The sequence below is a fragment of the Gossypium arboreum genome, chromosome 6 (genome assembly GCF_025698485.1).
Source record: "Gossypium arboreum isolate Shixiya-1 chromosome 6, ASM2569848v2, whole genome shotgun sequence".
Lineage (NCBI taxonomy): Eukaryota > Viridiplantae > Streptophyta > Magnoliopsida > Malvales > Malvaceae > Gossypium > Gossypium arboreum.
In genome coordinates this window covers 106,198,441-106,210,298 of record NC_069075.1, presented here as the reverse complement: position 1 = coordinate 106,210,298, position 11,858 = coordinate 106,198,441, and the positions used below count along the sequence as shown (strand labels likewise).

The 11,858-nt window shown below is 35.5% G+C and overlaps 1 non-coding gene across 1 annotated transcript; it reads left to right on the top strand.

Annotated features, from left to right (window-relative positions):
• The first annotated feature begins 616 nt into the window (after positions 1 to 616).
• TRNAL-CAA (transfer RNA leucine (anticodon CAA)) lies at positions 617 to 700 on the top strand. Its single transcript has one exon. It is a non-coding gene; the product is annotated as a tRNA-Leu (tRNA).
• Positions 701 to 11,858: the final 11,158 nt, after the last annotated feature.

The window sequence follows — 11,858 nt, the reverse complement described above, 5'->3', positions numbered from 1 at the left end:
TAAGGCTTCAAAGATTTTATTCTGGATGTTAATCGGTCTCTTTGAGTAACTGATACACAATAGATTTGGGGTTTCAAAAACAAAGAAGAAGAGTTTCCAAGCCAGAATTTCTTTGAGTTTGACGTTTCATTTCTTTTCTTGTGTTTAATGAACAGTTTATTTTATTTTCCTTTTCTTTCTTTTTGGTAATTTCCAATACACCGTTTTGGTGCCTTATAGGAAAAAAACAGTTGTAGGTTATTCTTTTTAAGGCCTTTATTCATAAAAATTACTTCTTCAATTAATAAAAGTATCAGTTTGAAGTTCATAAAAAGAAAAAATTAATTACTTTAATCATACGATATTCGCATTTCATTTCCTTCATCAATTTGATAAAATACAATAATTTATTTTCAATATATAATATATTGAAAATAAATTATGAAAAGAATTAATTATAAATTTGTATTGGGATTTTATTTATACGGGAGTATAATATATATAATATTAGTCATAAAATGTGAAAAGAATTAATTATAAATTTGTACTAGGATTTTAATATTAACAAAAAATTAAATTTACAATCAACTCAAGTGACTATTGAGAAAAAATTGTTTTAGCAGGATTGGGGCATTCGGTCAGGATGGCCGAGTGGTCTAAGGCGCCAGACTCAAGTTCTGGTGTTCATGAGAGGGCGTGGGTTCAAATCCCACTTCTGACAAATTTAACTTGATTTTCATTAAGTATGTCTCTAGCTCTCTTTTGTCAACAAGCCCAAATTTTTATAATTTGGTTCATTTTTCTCAAAAAGCCCAAAAATGGGAGAGCAGCCCAGAACTTTATATGCGCAGCAACGTGATAAAATTAGAGTTTAAATAGAATGAAAATTATTATTTCTTGTAATTTATTTTTCAGACCATATAATATTTCTATATAAAGAATATGAGTAGATAAAGAGTTACTTATCACTTAATTTTAACATGAAATCTTTTAAAATTGTAAAATAAAAGGGTTCATAATTTAAAATTAATATTTATCATACAACCTAATTATATTTTGTACTTAATTTTAATTACTATAGTAAATGTCTCTTATAAATTAAATTTTTAATACTTAAATTTTCAGCACTTAACTTATCAGTTTATTAAATACCACCTTACTTTTTCTACCCCATCCAGCTTTTATAATAGTTCTATTACCTCTAATAATATTTTATGTCATTATTTTAATTTTTAGTATATATGTCATAATGTATCCAATAATTTCAACATTTGAATAACAAGGAAAACCATATCTAGGAGTTGTAACTAATATTTTTAAGCTAGGTGAAATTAATTATTTATTAAACTAATTCAGATTACGATTCACATAAATACGAACTATGAAAATCCTAACAATAACAAATTGAGGTCCATATTTACCGAATTAGGACTGGAGAGTTTGTTTATGTACAATGAAAGATTAATACCGCTATAATTCTTGTTCCTATCATAATCTTATTTAGGATTTTAATTTTGATTTTACATTATTATCGTATCATAACGTCATTATTGGATATTAAAATTTATTAACTAAGAGGTTTAATTCAAAACAATCCAATATTTAAGAAAATCATTACTCATTTGCGAGGAAGTATACAAGTCAACCATTCATGGTCTTTTTGAATAAAACATTTTTTATTTTTTTTAAAACAAAAATAGAATGTCCTTATCTATGGGTCAGAAATAATTATCCCCATCAATGATTTGCGACTCTTTTATAATAAAAAATATTTTTTTTAACGAAGTGAATAAACGACGGCAATACTTTTTCACAGTAGAAAAACTTGACTTAATATTCGATATTTATTACCTTAAAGAACATCAATATTACCTCCCCATTCTAATTAAATCCAATAATTATGAATATCTCAGTCAGAATTCCAAATATAAATAAAATCTCATTGTTAAAGTTAAACTTGGAATTGATTATATTATACACCAAATTTACGCTTAAGTTGATTAGTTTTAAATTCTATTATTATAATTTAACCTAATAATATTACATGTCCAAACATATGCAAATACTAATTACTATTAATCATGCCAAATTAAGTTAGTTCATAAATCATATAATATAGAATTAAATTTAGAAATGAGTTTTAACTTGGTTTGCATTGAACAAATTTGTCTTATCAATTCTTTGTCTTGTCTTCTCATTGATAGATTCCACTAACTCCACTTTCTTTTCTCCATCTAAGCTAGAAAACTCATTGATGGGATAACGCATAAGATCAAGTATTGTAAGTGGGTTAAAATCATAAACAATTTTAAAAGGACAATAACCGATAGTTGAATCAATAGATCTATTACAAGCAAACTCTATAGATGTTAAATACTCTTCCTAATTTTTAAGATTCTTACCTACAACGACTCTATGTAAAGCACTTGAGACTTGATTGGCCACCTCAGTTTGGCCATCAGTTTGGGGGTGACAAATAGTCGAGTAAAGTAACTTAGTTCCAAGCTTACCCCATAAAACTTTCCAAAGTGACTTAGGAACTTTACGTCTTGATTAGAAATAATGGTATGAGGTATACTATGCAGGTGCACCACCTATTTGAATAACAAGTTAACCACATATGTAGCATCATCCGTTTTGTGACAAGCGGCCAAGTGAGTCATCTTTGGAAACATATCAACATCAACAAAGATTGGAAGCTTATAATTAAGGCATGGTGGAAGGTGAGAGAAAAAATTTCTTCCTTTTTCCTCATACAACTGAAACCATTATTGCCAAAAGCTGGAAACTTCAGCCTAGGGTTCTTGAATTTCAAGCCTTCAATCGATTAGTTCAAAGTAGCCTTTTTATAGTAATTTTTATGTTTTTGAAATCTCAGGAGCTTAATCTAGTTGACCCGTGTGTTAATTTTTGAAACTGTTAAAGTTTATAAATATTTCCATTGTTTAATCTTAAAGCTTTTGGTGTTATTTGGTTAGATTTTAAGCTTGGATATGAAAAATGTTAAATTATTAAAGTGAAAACTATTAATGTTGAACATAAGGATTAAAGTGTAAACATTTCAAAATTGGTATGAAATTTCCATAATTAAGAATAATAGTTGGTTGTAAAAGGATGAAATTGAGATTGGTTTCAAAATTGAGGCTCAAATTTGAAAGTTATAACTATTTCGATTTTAGGGACTAAATTGAATAAAATGAAAAATTTTAGGGAGCATTAGAAAAATGAAATTGAGCTGGTATATGATTACAATTAGATGAAATATAAGATGTCTGGAATTGATAAATTGAATTGAATTGTTGAATAGATAAGAAATTGGACCGTTTTAAAGAAAATCGGGGAAATGACAAAAATTGTTAATTAATCCTTAGAGAATTGTTCTGTTGTTGTTTTGACCAGGTAAGTTCACATAGCACAATTGTATTTAATTTTTTATATTTTATTTGTGAATTTTTATTTGTTTGATATAGTTTGAATTGTTCACAATTTGGTATAACGGGTGAGTTATGGACTAAAACATAGAAAAGTGATAAGTTGATGGATAAAATTTAAAATGATGAATAGAAATTTGAAATAAAAATGAGTTCATAATTGATTGTAATTCCTTGATTGTTTAGGATAAGGGCTAAATTGAATTGATTTGAGATTATTGTATATTGATGTTGTAACACCCCGTACCCGAGTCCGTTACCGGAGTCGAACACAAGGTGCACACAGACTTAACTTAATTATTTTCACAGTCCATTTAAAAATTTCTAGACAAGCTGGTTACTGCGTCACTGTCGCCTTAAAAATCATATATTGAGTTTCAAAGCTCGGAAATCAGTTTCGTAATTTTTCCCTGAAACTAGACTCATATGTCCATCTACATAATTTTTTTCTAGAATTTTTGGTCGGGCCAATTAGTACAGTTTATTAGTTAAAGTCTCCCCTGTTACAGGGATCAACTACTCTGACCTTCGCGCATCACGACTTGGATATCTCCCTGTACAGGGCTTCAATTCTGATGCCGTTTGTTTCTATAGAAACTAGACTCAAAGGGGAATCTATACATATATGGCATGACTCCTAATTATCTCTGGTTAATTTATAGTGAATTTCCAAATTCGGAACAGGGGATCCAGAAACTGTTCTGGCCCTGTTCCACGAGAACTTTAATATCTCTTAACATATAACTCATATGACCATTTCGTTTCTTCCATATGAAAGTAGATTCATCAAGGTTCGTTTACATAATTTATTCCCCATTTAAATCCATTCCTACAAATTTTAGTGATTTTTCAAATCCACACCACTGCTGCTGTCAGCATCTGTTTTCAAGGTAAACTTTACCTATTTCGTGGTTTCCATGGACCAACTAGAGTTTTGTCATACATAGGTCCACATATAATCATATTTAGCCATTCCAATGGCTGATCATTTGCCCAACACTTCCATTCCAGTCCATAGTCACATCATGAAACCATACATATATACATAAACACAAATGGTCTAATGCCATACTCCACTTCTACGAGCCATTTTTGCATGGCCGTACACACATACATCACAAAAAGTACTTGAAAAACAACAAAGGGTAGTCCTATACATGCCATTTCAAAGCTCAACCAAAATTGTACCAAAAAGGGGGCTTTGATAGTGTGGGAGACTTCGACTTCCAAAAATCCCGAGTCCGATGGCTAACGAGCCAAAATCTATAAACAAAGAAACAAAGAAATGGAGTAAGCAATTTATGCTTAGTAAGTTTTGAGCGAAGAATTTAAGCACAATAGAGGTATAGCATTCATATAACTAAACGGATAATTCCGTATATACATATTTTCAAATCATTTCTACTTTACATTCCAACCCCTATGTTCATACATAAGGGATCATCTTAACCAAATACCGGAAGCTCATTACTAAACTGAGCGAATATTATTCGAAGGAACTCAACTATTCCAATGCACATACGAACATACCTCATTGCTGGAATTTTTCAAGCGTATTAATTGGGATTTTTACAGCAAGATCGTTCATTTCCGAATCACGTACCTTCGGAATTTAACCGGATATAGCGACTCGCTCGATTGTCTTCGGGACATTGCCCGGTTATAGTGATTCGCACAATTGCCTTCGGGAATTAGCCCAGATTTAGTAACTCGCACGAATGCCTTCGGGACTTAACCCGGTTTTGGTAACTCGCACAAGTGCCTTCGGGACTTAACCTGGTTTTGGTAACTCGCACAAATGCCTTCGGGAATTGACCCGGATTGAGTCACTTAGCACAAAAGCCTTCGGGACTTAGCCCGGACACCATTCGAATAAACATGCACATTTAACACTAAATCATGACACATTCGTATTTCATTTTCATTAGCAAAACTCAAATACAATACACTTATCACTCTTGCACATTTCGGTTCAATATCCACGCACAAAGAGCATGATTTCGATTTACTTGAGACATGATCTAATCAAATCATAATTTAAGCTCTATTACTCAAGAACTTACCTCGGATGTTGTCAAATGATTCCGATGGCTATTCGACCACTTTTTCCTTCCCTTTATCGGATTTAGCTCCCCTTTGCTCTTGAGCTTAATTTAACAAATAAATTGATTTAATCATTTGAGCATCGAAGAGGAATTCAAGGTACTTAGCCCACATATTTTCATTAGACATTAAAGTCACATATGTACGGAAATCATGAATCAAACTCAACACATTAGTTAGTACTCTCCTTAGCAATTTTCTAAGCCAAGAATAGGCATCAATATGCTTGCCTCTAACCGAATGCATGCACACCAATCCCCTCATGTGGCGAATATGCATGTCCATGTTGAGGCCAATTATACACTTAATACCACACATAAACGGCATACATCTTACTCACTAACGCATTCCATATTGTAACTCAATACGCATCAATCATTTACTTCATAACCAAACATCATCATATGTAAATATATACCTTGAGATAGTATATATGTCATACCAATACATCATGTGCAAACATATATATATATATATATATATATATGCTAGAGCCGAATCTCAAAGTTGATTATAACTAAACATGAACATAAATCCAAAACACAAATCTTACCTACCATGCAATAAGCATAAATTATACTTATGGATGTACCATGGTCGAATACATCACAACACCATACCATTTCGATTTTGGTCATGGTTAAACAAAGAACTTAATGTCTCACTCAAAAATGCTAAAAAGAAACTCCAAGAGCCATCAATCCACCATCACATGTATCATTAGCAAGCTTCATATTTAACATGCAATGGCATTAACACAACATCCACCTTGGTCCAATACCATCCCCATGACATAGCAAGGATTTGAACCATGGCTAATAAGAACATCAAGTTAGCAACCAAAAACATGCATGAATCTCATGGCACAACATCAACCATACCTTAATCTTGATACAAGTATGGCCAAACCTCTTCCTAATCCTCTTCCAAACCAAACATGAAGCAAAAACTCCCTCCTTCTTCCTTAGAATTTTCGGCCAAGAGAGAATGAAAAGGATGAACAAATTTTTTTTTCTCTTTTCTTCAACTCACGGCAAGGGGGGGGGGGAAACACTCACCATTCTCTTTTTTTTTTTTCTTCCCTTTCATTATTTAATTCCCATGCTCATTATTTTATTTTTTTCTTACATACACCATTGTCACAACATGTTTTATGACATGTTTTTGCCCATAATTGTAACACCCCGAACCCGAGACCATCGCCGGTGTCGGACACGAGGGGTTAACAAGCCAAGTTCACTTGTTTTGCCCATCCATTTGACATTTCCAGTCAGGCTGGAAAACTGCGTCACTGTCGCCTTAAAAATCATATCTTGAGTTTCAAAACTCGGAAACTGGTTTCGTAAATTTTCCCTGAATTTAGACTCATATATCCATCCATGGATTTATTTCTAGAATTTTTGGTCTGGCCAATTGGTACAGTTTATTAGTTAAAGTCACTCATGTTACAGGGATCGACTGCTCTGACCTTCGCGCGGTATAACTTGAATATCTCTCTGTACAGGGCTTTAATGCTGGTGCCGTTTGTTTCTAATGAAACTAGACTCAAAATGGAATCTGTAAATATAAGGTATGTCTCCTAATTATTTTTGGATAATTTATAGTAAATTTTTAAAGTTGCGACAGGGAACCCAGAAACCGTTCTGGCCCTGTCTCACAATAGCTTTAATATCTCTTAACATGTAACTCCTATGACCATTTCGTTTCTTCCATATGAAAATAGACTCATCAAGGTTCATTTACATAGCTTATTCACTATTTAATTCCATTCCTACGAATTTTGGTGATTTTTCACATTCACGTCACTGCAGCTGGCAGCATCTGTTTTTAAGGTAGGTCTTACCTATTTGGTAGTCTCCATGAACCAACTAGTCTTGCCATACATAGGTTCATATATGATCATTTTAACCATGCCAATGGCATATCATATGACCAACATTCCCATTTCCAAGCCATAGCCACATCATGACACCAAATATATACATACAAACCACAATTAGTCTAAGTCGATACTTCACTTTTACGAGCCATTTTCGCATGGCCGTATATATATACATCACAACATATTCAACCAACAAGGGTAGTCCTATACATGCCATTTCAAAGTTCAACCAAAATTTATACCAAAATAGAGGTGGATAGTGTGGATGACTTCGACTTTATTGATCCCGAATCCGATTGCTATCGAGCGAAATCTATAAAACAGAGAGCCAAAGTAACGGGTAAGCATTTTTTATGCTTAGTAAGTCTCAAGGAATATAATCAACTCTAATTACAGCAATATATTCACATAGCCAAATGCATCATTTCATTAATACACATTCTTACTTCACACTTCATCATTATATACTTTCACAAAGTATCAATCAATTCAATAACTGAAATTCATTAGTCGATTGAGCGAATGTTGCTCAAACATGTCGACTTTCCAATGCACATATAACGTACCTTATCCTTTGGGCTTTTCGAGTGTACTAATTGAATTCATTACAGCAACCAACACTCACCTCTAGCCCAAGATTCTTCGGAATATAACCGGATATAATCACGTGCACAAATGCCTTCGGGTCTTAGCCCGGATAGAATAACTCGCACGAATGCCTTCGGGTCTTAGCCCGGATATAGCCACTAGCACAATTGCCTTCGGGTCTTAACCCGGATATAATTTCCAGCATAATTGTCTTCGGGGCTTAGCCCGGATATCATTCAATTTCTCATGTACACATACATCAATAATCATTGGACATACATATTTCATTTTCATTACTAAGGCTCAAACGCACATATATTCACAAGCATATTCGCCTTGGGACTTAGCCCGTATCATTCAATTTCTCATACACATAAATCAATAATCATACACATCCATACTTCATCTCACATAATTCAAGTAAGGTCACTTCTTGAGGACTTACCTCGGATGTTGTCGAACGGCTTTTTCGGCTACTCGATCACCTTTTCCTTCCCCTTGTCCAATTGTGGCCCTCTTAGCTCTTGAGCTAATTCAAACAAATTCAATTTATTAAAACCTCATTGTGCTTGCTTATGGCGAATATAACAAGGAGTTTAAATGGTCATATGGCCACTCTTTAGCTTGAATACACAATGGTCATGCACATTTTATACTACATCAAGCAATTCAATACAATTTATTTGAGCATCAAGGAAAAGCTAAGGCCTTCAATAGGCTACCCAAGGCCAATATTCATGTACATGTTGAGGCCAATTTTGCACTTAATACCTCACAAAAACAGCATGCATTTTACTAGTTAATGCTTTGCACATTGTGGCCCAAAACTTATAATATAGCATCAAGCACTTATATGTGTGCTAGGCAATTGTGCTTGCAATTTCACAAGCATTCTTCCACATCTTCTTCTTTAAACCAATATATTCATCACTTACTTCATAGCCAAAACATCATGTGCAAACATATATATACAATATGAGCATGGCGAATTTCAAGGTGTCCATAGCCATCCAAAATACAAATTTTAACTAACATGCAAGAAGCATGAACCATGCTCATGAATGCATCATGGCCGAATATGACAATCATGCTCCATTCAACTTCAATCATGGTTAAACACAAAAGAAAACTCAAAATCTTACTCAAGAGTAGACAATCCATCATTGCATGCATCATCATCAAGCTTCACACTTAGCATGCAATGGCTTTATCACCATAACAACTTTGGCCAAATACCATTTCCATGGCATAACAAAGATTTGAGCCATGGCTAACATGCACATCAAGTTAGCAACCAAAACATGCATGAAACTCCTAACACAACCTCATACATACCTTAATCCTCGATGCCAATTTAGCCAAATCACCTTCTAGATCTCTTCTAAACCAAGCATGAAGCAAAAATCCTCTTTCTTCCCTTATGATTTTCGGCCAAAAGGATGAGAAAGGATGAACACAACAAAATTTTTCTTCCTCTTTCTCAACTCACGGCAAGGGGGGATTACCACACTCACACACATTTTTTTTTCATTTTTTATCACCCATACACCTTTGTTTATTATTTCACCCTAATGCACCAACAAAACATGTTTCATGACATGTTTAGCCCATCCTCCTTGTCATGGCCGGCCACCACCTATAAAGGGGAATTTGACATGCAAGTCCTTTATTTTGCATGCATGCTTTAATTAGTCATCACACATTTCCCCATCATACTTTCAAAGTTCACTACTAGGTCCTTTCTAGTGAAATTCACCTTTATAACACTAAACCAATCATCAAAAAATGTCATACATGAATACACACATATTATAGGCATCGAAATAAATTTTAAATTATTTTTATGCCTCGGTTTTGTGGTCCCGAGACCACCTTCCGACTAGGGTCAATTTTGGGCTGTCACAACTCTCCCCACTTAAGAAATTTTCGTCCCGAAAATCTTACCGTAAATAGGCTTGGATATCGCTCTTTCATAGAGTTCTCGGTCTCCCAAGTAGCTTCTTCTATCCCGTGCTTGAGCCATAACACTTTCACTAGCGGAACCCGCTTGTTTCGCAACTCTTTCACTTCTCGTGATAGGATACGAATCGGTTCTTCCTCATAACTCATATTAGCTTGAATTTCAATTTCTGATGGACTAATCACGTGCGATGGATCGGATCTATAGCGTCAAGCATCGAAACGTGAAAGACATCGTGAACCTTTTGAGTTCGGGGGCAAAATCAAACGATATGCCACCGGACCGACTCGCTCGATATCTCATATGGCCCAATGAACCTCGGGCTCAACTTGCCCTTACGGCTAACTCGAGTATCTTTTTCCAAGCGATACCTTGAGAAACACTTTATCACCCACCGATACTCGATATCCTTACGCTTCAGATCCGCGTCGACTTACGGCGATCGGAGGCTATCTTCGACTTTCACGGATTACTTTCACTTTCTGCTCAGCATCCCTAATCAAATCCACCGAAAATCTTGCTTTCATCGAGCTCACCAAAACAATGGTGTACGGCATTTACGACCGTACAAGGCCTCGTAGGGTGCCATCTTAATACTTGATTGAAAGTCGTTGTTGTAAGCGAATTCAATCAACGGCAAATACCGCTCCCATGAACCACTAAACTCGAGGACGCAACATCTTAACATATCCTCAAGTATCTCGAATTATCCGCCGGATTGACCATCGGTTTGGGGGTGAAAGGCGGTGCTGAAATGCAACTTGGTACCCAAAGCTTCTTGCAACTTTTTCCAAAATCGCGAGGTAAATCTCGGATCTCTATCCCACACGATGGAAATAGGCACCCGTGTAATTCACAACTGAGAAACGTACAATTCCGCTTAATTTGTCCATTGAAAAATCCGTGCGTCGGGGACAAAGTGGGCCGACTTAGTCAATCGATCCACCACGACCCAAACCGCATCCTTCTTACTTGCGACAATGGCGGTCCGGATACAAAGTCCATTGTGACTCGATCCCATTTCCACTCGGGTATCGTGATTGGTGAAGTAATCTCAAGGCACCGATGTTTCGCTTTCACTTGTTGACATATTAAACATCTCAAACAAAGTCGAGATGTCTCGCTTCATACCATGCCACCAAAACCGACGTTTCAAATCATTGTACATCTTCGTACTCCCGGGTGGATTGCCATTCGGCTACAATGGGCTTCATTCGAATTATCGAAATGAGTTCAATTCTTTGGAACACACAGACGACTTTTGAACCTCAAACAATCGTCATCGCCGATTTGAAACTCCGAGTCCTTGTTCGAACACACGCAGCCGTTTTGCAACCAACTCGTCGTCGACTTTCTCGAGCTTCTCGAATTTGGTGTGTCAATAATGGTTTGGCTTTCAATTCACCACTAACACACCGTTGTCGGATCGGACGCACAAGTGCACATTCATCGCTCGTAAAGTGAATAACGATTTACGACTCAAGGCATCCGCAACCACATTCGCCTTTCCCGGTGATAGTCAATGATCACTCATAATCCTTTAACACTCGAGCCAACGTCTTTGTCGCAGATTTAAGTCTCTTTGGGTCATCAAATATTTGAGACTTTTGTGATCCGAGTATACATGGCACCTTTCACCAAATAAGTAATGTCGCCAAATCTTTAAGGCGAATACGATGGTGGCCAATTCGAGATCATGAGTCGGATAATTTTTCTCATGTGGCTTTAATTGCCTCGACGACAGGCCACAACTCGACCTTCTTGTATTAATACGCAACCTAACCCAAGTAGAGAGGCGTCGCTATAGATGACAAACTCCTTGTGGGACTCGGGTTGCACTAGAATTGGGGCTTCACCAAATAAGTTTTCGCTTGATCAAAACTTTTTGGCATTTCTCCGTCCATTCGAACTTAAC